Source organism: Erinaceus europaeus, chromosome 20 (assembly GCF_950295315.1).
Source record: "Erinaceus europaeus chromosome 20, mEriEur2.1, whole genome shotgun sequence".
In the NCBI taxonomy this organism is placed as follows: domain Eukaryota; kingdom Metazoa; phylum Chordata; class Mammalia; order Eulipotyphla; family Erinaceidae; genus Erinaceus; species Erinaceus europaeus.
In genome coordinates, this window is record NC_080181.1 from 45,892,245 (window position 1) to 45,901,435 (window position 9,191).

Here is a 9,191-nt window from a genome sequence, read left to right on the forward strand (position 1 = left end):
AAACATGAACCTCTCACAAGAAAAAAGAAAAAGAGAGAGAGAGAGTAAGCTGAAAGAGAGGAATTTTCGTGAGCCAAGATAAGAAATGTCAGAGAAAGTTCTCAGAGACTGCACATGACTGAACTAGCTTGGAGAAGGAGAGGTCTCCCGATGGCCATCAGCAGGGAATACTAAGAGATAGTCTCCAGTTCTGGGAGGTTGGCAGACTGGATTGAACCAATCATTCTATTGAAAACAATCTGAAGTGTTGAATGAAATAGAAAAATCAATTTTTTTAAAAAGCCTGGTTAAGTAGTAGATCAATCAAAATTTATTTCTGACTTCCAGTGGTCCTGATGAGAGATGTGTTGATAGTCTAGTCGCTAATCTAGTGGAGGATACCTTGTATAGCATAAATCACTTCTCTTGTGCCAGAACAATTTAATGTTCTTGTTGTTTCTACATTTTCCTGTATTTGACTTTTGAAAACTTGATTGTCATATGTCCCATTGTGGGTCTTTTTGAGTTTATCTTACATGGAGTTCATTGATATTCCTGGATGTTTTCATTCATGTTTTGCATCAAAATGGGAGACTTATCAGATATTATAGTCATATATTGCTCAACATTGGGATAAATTCTGAGAAATGTATTAGTAGAAGATTTTGTCATTATGTGAACTCCATAAACTATAATTTCCATAAACAAAGATGACATGGTCTATACATACTTAAGCTACATGGTATAACTATATGACCATTGCCACATATGTAGTCTGTCATTCACCAAAACATCATTAAACAGCATATTACTGTACTTCTTAAAATACTTTTCTCATTATTGATCGTCTGTGATGTTTATGCTGGTTTACTTCATAGTATCCCACAAGAGCCTTAGTCTGTGTTTTTCAATCTTTTTCTTTCTTTCTTTTTTTTTTTTTTTATGATCCTTGGACACAATACATTCCAAGGTCCTGGATGTCTTTGAGCTCACTTATTCTTTGATTTGCTTAAACATGTCTTGGAATCTAGTAAAATTTTCACTACATTGGTTATACTTTTCAACTCTATAATTTTATTTTTTTTTCCTAACATTTTATTGGCATTTCCATCTTGTCCACATATCATTTTCTTCACATTTTCCTTTAGTTCTTTGATCACATTTAAAATGGTTATTCTGTTACACATGTATTTTACTGTCGACTGTAAACCATTAACCCCCCCCCCAATAGAGAAGAAAATACAATAAAATAAAATGGTTATTCTGAAGACTGTCTAGTATATCTGCCGCTGAGTTTTTCTTTTCCAGGAAAGCAATCTACTGATTTTAAAAAAATGAGTCAAATATTCATGTTGTATGTTTGTATGTATTACATTTTTTTTGTAAACTTAAGTTTTTCTCATATATTTTCTGAGCCTGTTCTAGGACCTTTGCCATCACTTTCTAATTGTCTCTGTGGGTTCTGGATATTCTAGTCTTTAAACTTTATACACCCTCTCCCAAAGGGTAAAACACAAAAAGTAAATCTAAATTTCTTGGAAAGAAGAGGAAACAACTTAAATGCCTAATGACCAGATACAGAAGTTATGTGATATATACTCAGTGGAATACTACTCTGTAATTTTAAAAGACGACTTGTGTCTTTCAGGAAAATGGAACTGGAGATGATCATGCTTAGTGAAATAAGTATGGAGGTGAAACAAAACTACCAGATGGTTACCAGGATATAGAGAACTGAGGCATATGAACTTGGGGGGGAGGAGGTAGAATAAAAAGGAAATGGAGGAGAAGGAGGAGGAGGAGGAGATACGAAGAGGAAGGAGTAGAAGAAGAGGAGGGGGAGGGGAAAGAAGGAGACGAAGAAAGGAGACTTGTCTCTGAGAATTTCTGTGAACTATGGTGGTCATTGTGGAGTTAAGGGTAGTGAGAACACAAACCTTTGGTGGGGCTGGGGAGTTGGAACTATATACCCTTCTCATTTTACAGTCTTGCAAACCACTATTAAATCACTAATAAGATTATTTAAAAAGAAATAAATCCCTTGAAAGTCACTTCGGCCAGAGGGAGAAGGGCTTGCACAACAGAAAGAAACAGAGCAATGCTGCCCACCTCTTGGTCTACACACCTGTGATCAGATGCAGCAGTCAGCCATCAGAGCACGGGTCTCTGATATGTGAGGACAGTGCTCTTCCCCACTCTTGCTCACACAAAATCTGTGCTAGTTCTTCCAGAAACGTGTGTACAATTGCCTGGCAATTGGCTGAGGGCTGTGATTGGTAGCTCTTTCTGTACTAAGAATCACATTGGCCAAAATTAAGTGCATTCAACATAGAAGCCTCCCCTCTGAAAGTTTCAAGCCTTTAAAAGATTCCAGAGGTCCAAAGTAGTAGCATCATATAGATTCAGCCTGTTTGTGGTCTTGGTAGAGAGAAATTTCTCACTGTTGGGGCTGGGTGGTAGTGTACCTGTTTGAGCACACATGTTATAATCACAACATGTTTGAACCCCTGGTCCCTGCCTGCAGGGAGAAAGCTTTGTGAGTGGTGAAACAGTGTTACAAGTGTCTCTCTGTCTCTCTGTATTTCTCCCTTCCCTCTTGATTTCTGGCTGTCCCTATCCAATAAATAAATATATAAAGATAACTTTTTAAAAAAGAAAGAAAGGGAGTCGAGCTGTAGCGCAGTGGGTTAAGCGCAGGTGGCACAAAGCACAAGGACCAGCATAAGGATCCCGGTTCGAGCCCCGGCTCCCCACCTGCAGGGGAGTCGCTTCACAGGCGGTGAAGCAGGTCTGCAGGTGTCTATCTTTCTCTCTTCCTCTCTGTCTTCCCCTCCTCTCTCCATTTCTCTTTATCCTATCCAATAACGACAACAACAATAATAACTACAACAATAAAAAAAAAACAGCAAGGGCAACAAAAGGGAATAAATAAAATAAAATAAATATAAAAAAAGAAAGAAAGAAAGAAAGAAAGAAAGAAAGAAAGAAAGAAAGAAAGAAAGAAATTCATGCTCCACCATCTCCATGGAATCATCTCCCAACCCCAGACCTCCTAAGGAGGGGTTAGAAAAAGCTGAAGAAATAATTGGAGATCTGGAAATTAAGTCAGCAGACATCTGGAATAAACCGCAGCATTGTATTTTTAAACATCAGAAGTGCAGAAGAGAGGGTGAGAAGTATGGAGGATGGATTTGTCAGGTCAATATGATTTGACGTAGAGTCCAAGGAAAGGAGAGGGAAATGGAACAAAGTCAAATGCTCAAGTAGAAGATGGCCCACATTTTTCAGAACTGATGAAAGCTTGGAAGATCCTCAATAACTCCATGACAGAATTTGCTCTGCTGTCATAGAGTTGTGTATTAGTAGGAACTGGGATTATTTAAACTTTTATTAAACTGGCCTCACAGCAACCCACCCCCTGAGTGAAAAACCAGTACCAGCGTGATAACGCACTGCAAAGTCAGCCCCCACTCTGGGTGGAAGTAATGACTACAGTCCAGCTGAAACAGAGCAGAGAAGCTTCTCTGGAGGGCTGATCTCAGTTTGAGAGTCTGCTAAGTTGTCCCCAAAGATTCACAAGCCTTCATTTTTCAAAACTCAATATTATTAGTAAACACACACACACACACACACACACACACACACACACACACACACACACACACACACCACCTCCCTCAAAGTAGGACAAAGAAAAATCCCACACACTTTAGCATCAACAACCTAGATCCAGGCGCCAGGAAAACTTCTCATGCTCTGTCTTGTCATGACTTACAATCATTGTTCTGGGAATTTTCTCTGGGGCTTGGCATTCATCCTTATAAACAAAGCTACATATCATTCTTGAAGCTGTCGAATAACTGGAACTCCAGCAATTGTAGCATCTTTCCTGGGCCAAAGAGTGATGCCCTGCAATCCCCGTGGACAACCAAGAAGTTGGGTTTCATTTTTCACTCTCCAGTGGAGCTGTCTGCATTTGGGACCAAGGCAGCAGTGCTCTCTCTAGACCTCTCTTCTCCCACCATGGGCATCTCATGCCTGGATCCCAATGGGCTTCCTTGTCTACCTCCCTGGGTTGGTGCTCTTCTCTGCCTGGAGATACAAGCTGAAGATTTGGAGACTTGTGAGCATGGGTTTGAGTTCTTAAGACCTTTGGATCCTTGCCCACAGCTGTTTCAGTGTGTTCTCTGTTAGCATATTCATTCTGGGATGAAGTTTACAAGAGGAAATTTGATGACCTCGCAGATAAAGGCATGCAGGCTCTGAGATAGTTTAAATAAATCTGGTTAAAGCAGGGAAGGGAGGAATGATCATTGGCAAGCTCCTTGGTCATCTTTCTTTCTGTTCGTCTCCCTTCTTTGCTCCTCTTATTTCTTAATATTAGCAAAGGGTTGTATCTCTTCAGTCTCCATCCGCATATCCAGTACAGTTGCTAGCACCTAGTTATCAGGCAGCTTCAGGGATGACATGGGGCTGGTGGGATAGCTTAGCCTGTTAGAGTACCAACTTGCATGCCTGAGGCCCCAGAGGTCACAGGTTCAATCCCCAGCACCACTTTATGCCAGCATTGAGAAGTTCTCTCTCTCTCTATTTTCTATTTTTTCATAACAAAAAAATGAATCTTAAAAAAAATATATTAAGGGAGGCTGGGAGGTGGTGTACCTGGTTAAGCACACATAGTACTCTGCATTAGGACATAGGAAAAAATTCAGGTTTGAGCCCTCACTCCCCCACCTCCAGCAGGGACACTTCACAAGTGAAGCAGGTCTGCCGATCTCTCCCTCTCTCTCTCTCTCTCTCTCTCTCTCTCCCCCATCCCTTCTCAATTTCTCTCTGTTTTATCAAGTAAAATGGAGGGGGGATTAAAACAGGAAAAACTGGCCACCAGGAGTAGTGAATTTGTTTATATATATATATATTACTATTTATTAGCAATATTAAGGTCAATAGCAGAAATTCTGGGCCAGGTGGTGGTGCACCTGGTTGAGTGCACATGGTACAATGCACAAGGACCCGGGTTTGAGCCCCTGGTCACCACCTGCAGGGGGAAAGCTTTGCAAGTGGTGAAGCCGTGCTGCAGGTGTGTCTGTCTCTCTTCTTTGTCTCCCCTTCCCTCTTGATTTCTATCAAATAAATAAAGGTAATTAAAAAATTAAAACAAAAATAAAGTGCAGAGCTTCTCACTGCACTTAAGAAGAAAAAAAGAGGAGAAGGAGAAGAAGGAGGCAGGGGGGCAGTTGGTGATTCACCTGGATCGATGCATAGGGACCTAGGTTCAAGCCTCCCCAGTTCCCATATGCAGGCTTGGGGCTGGGGGCAGGGGGAGGAATTTCCAAAAGCAGTGGAGCCATACTGCAGGGCTCTCTCTTTCTCTGCTTCTTTCTTCCTCTGTATTTCTCTCTGTCTCTTACCCTCTGTTAAAAAGAGAGGCCAACAGGAGCATAGAGTTGTACAGGCACTGAGCCCCAGAGGTAAACCTGGTGAGAAACACCAACAGCAAACCCTGGGGGCAAGGTGGAACTCACCCAGTGAAGTTTACACTCCACCATGCATGAAGCCCTGGGTTTGAGCCCCAGCACTGCATCTGCTGTGGACTTTTTTTTTAACTTTAAAAAAATTTTTTTTTAAATATTTATTTATTTTACCTTTTGTTGCCCTTGTTGTTTTATTGTTGTAGTTATTATTGTTGTTATTGATGTCGTTGTAGTTGGATAGGACAGAGAGAAATGGAGAGAGGAGGGGAAGACAGAGGGGGAGAGAAAGACAGACACCTACAGACCTGCTTCACTGCCTGTGAAGTGACTCCCCTGAAGGTGGGGAGCCTGGGGCTTGAACCAGGATCCTTACGCCGGTCCTTGTGCTTTGCAACATGTGCACTTAACCCGCTGCGCTACCACCTGACTCCCTGCTCTGGACTTTTGAGCCAGTTTCCCAGGCAGAGAGCAAACGCAGGCTTTCAGGTCAACAGCAAGAATGTCACTGGATCCCCCTTTCTCCAGCTCATCTTCATGTTTTCCCCAGGTGAAAAAACTGATTCTGGAAGATCCCAGGCTCTCCTTGAGCATGCTGCTGCTATGACACTTGTCAGATACACCACACTGTCGCACACACCCGGCGTCTTGGCAAAACCAGATACTTCACATCCTGCTGGGGAAATGAGTTTGAGAATCAGGAACACTAGGGAGAAAAGGGGCCACTGTGATGCCGTGCTCTCTTGTGCTCCCTGCAAGGCCTGGAAAGGTCAAGTGAGTTGCTAGAATCCTGGCATTGGACACATTCCAAAATGTGAGAGGCACCCCAAGGCATTTGGAAGAAAGTGCCATTTGGCTAGGAAAAGTGGTAGCAAGGGAGGCTCTGGGTCCAGAAATTCCAAGGAAAAATCACAATCATGCTAATTGAGTGACTAGACTTGGCTTTGCTGGGACTGGAGATGCAACCACTGGCAAGGACCAACGTTCTTTATTTGTGAGCCTGCCATAGGATGCATTAACTTCTTGATCTATTCACCCTAAGAGCTGGAGGGGAGTTAAATTCTTGGGAGAATCTGATGGCCCCAGAGTTCCTTTGGGTCCACAATAAATTGGGACAGGCCCTGTTGGGACCCAGTTACCCCAAGACTTGCTAAAGCAAGTTACCCCAAGAACTAAGGGTATATGTAGGCCTCATAATTGTGGTATCAGGAACCATTCTTCTCTGAGAGCTGGTGAGATGATGATGATGATGATGATGATGATTTTTAAAAGACCTATTTATTAATGAGTAAGCGAACCAGAATGTCACTCTGGCACATGCAATGCTGGGGACTGAACTCAGGACTTTTGTTTGATTTCAACACTATCCACGGAGCCACTTCCCAGGCTGTGGTGGGGGGGGGGGCTGTTTTGAACATAATAGAAGGTCCTTAGCAGCTCTCCACTTTGTCCTGGGAATTCACCACACCTGCTGGGTATAGTGGAGGCTCCTCTCCTAATCTGTCAGGGCCATTGCTCCTAAGCACTTAGAATGATTATCTGGTGTAGTCACGGAGGTGGTCCAGTGGTCAAAGTGTTAGACTAATGTGAACAAGGTCTCAAGTTCAATTCCTGGCACTGCTCTATTGGTACAGTGCTCTGTTTCATCGGTTCTCTAACTAAGAATTCTCTAAAAACAAACAAACAAAAAAATACAAAGCCAGCTAGTGGCACACCTGTTTGAGCGCATGTTACACTGCAGAAGGACCCATTCAAGCCTCCTGGTTCCACCTGCAAGGGGGACGTTACACAAGTGGTGAAACAGTGCTGCTAGTGTCTCTCTTCCTCTCTACCTCCCCTCCCCTCTCAATTTCTCTTTATCCAGGGGCTCAAACCCATGTCCTTGTGAATGGTGATGTATACACTTAACTGGGTGTACTACCGCCTGGCCCTTGCTTAGTTTTGTTTTTATTTTGCTTTATTTTTTCTAACTTAGATCTGAGCTTCCATTGCAACAACTCCACCATGAGGTGATCCCCTGGGTTGTGGAACTTGGGGTTTTGGGTGTTGCAGAGCTGAGCAGCCCAGTCTTCATGCTCTGGACCAGAAAGGAGAGCAAAGATGGTTCTTGAGGCAGCATCGTCCCAGGACCATGTCAGCCGGTGAAGCCTGCAGTAGTACATCTAAGAAGGGTCTGGAGTCAAGCCTGCAACCCCAGGCTCATGGGCCAGTGAGTCCCTCCCACATCTGGTTCAGAGCTTGGCTTGATTTATTCCAAACACACATTTAACGTCAGGGACCCAAGTCCCTCTCTTGCCCTCTCTTCATGGGCATCCCCTTATTTCTCTTGCTGTCTTTCTTTCTCTCTGACACTCATTCCCTCTCTCTACCCTTGGGCCTGGCGGGCAGAGCAGAGCCCATTGTGCAAAAGCTGAAGGAGTCTTCTGAAGGGTCTCCAGACTCCCTTCCTTGCTGGCATCAGCAATCCCGGGCTGCAGATTCCACTTTTCCTGTAATTTGCTCGCCCTACTCTTGTAATCCTGAGTTGAGTGATGTAATTGATGCTTCCTGCTGGGTTTCTCCGCAAGTCTTAAGGGGGGCAGGGAGCCTGGGGTCCACCAGCAGGTTTGCAGGTGGCCCCTTCCATCTCTCCCTTCCCGAGGACCCTTCTGTCTGTCCTGGGACCCCATGAATAAAGGCTGAGCAGTCAGCTCTTGTCCTGGTCCTTGGCCTCCACATCTCCAGTGTGAAAACTTGCCGGGGCTCCTTGCCCACCGAAAAGTTGCTTTTTTGCTTTTTTTTCTTTTTCTTTTTTTTTTTTTTTTTTTTTTTTGCGTGACTCTGAGAAACTCTTACTCAGTGGATTACAACACCGCTGAGCATGCTGGCAGAACATGTGTTTATCCATTTAATTATCATTATTAAGTTTCTCTCCCACTCAGATCTGTAGCTTTAGGTATTATATCATTTTTTTGGCTGAGTGTGCAGCAAGGAGGGGTGTGGGGGTGGGGGTGGGGGGTGCATGGAAGGGCAGAAAGATATGATTTTAGGCTCTGATTGCCACACTGTGGCAAAACTTGTACTTTGCTTCTGAGAACAGATATCTGGGAGCTTGCTGACATCCTGAAGCAAATGCCCCCCCTACCCACCACCACCACCCCTGACACACATACACACACACACACAATTTTAATCAATTTATGTTTGTTTCTGGGGGGGGGAGAGTCCCTTCCATGGTTTCTGCTCTTCTAACATCTTACTTGTGCTTCAACTGCTTCCAGCTCAGATGAAAGGTGGGTTTTGGCTAAGAAGCTAGCCAGTAGCTAGACAGATAGACAGACAGCAGAAAGACTGGTTCTCCACTCTGGAAAAGATCAATGATTAGTCATCGGCCTCACTCACTTCTGAGACATGGCCTGGCATTATAATCCAAGCACTCATCTAGATTTGCAAAGTTCTCATCATCCCTCCAAGCCTGCCACCAAGCCCAGAGCCACCACCAGCTCTTCTGTATGCCTGTTTACTCCCAGTGTGTTCTGTAGGTGACCAGCCAGGGACAATAATGGAGACCCTAGGAATGAGCCTTTTGTGAGGACCCAAGGACTGAAGGCCCTCCTACCTACATCCAAGATTCATCTGCTCACAGCCCAGTTGGGGTGTGACTCTCCCCTCTCCCTAAAATGCACTGACCCCTGAGGTGCTCTGGCCTGAAAGAACACCCCCCCAACACAGTTGTAATGATTCATTTCCCCAGCATCTCCC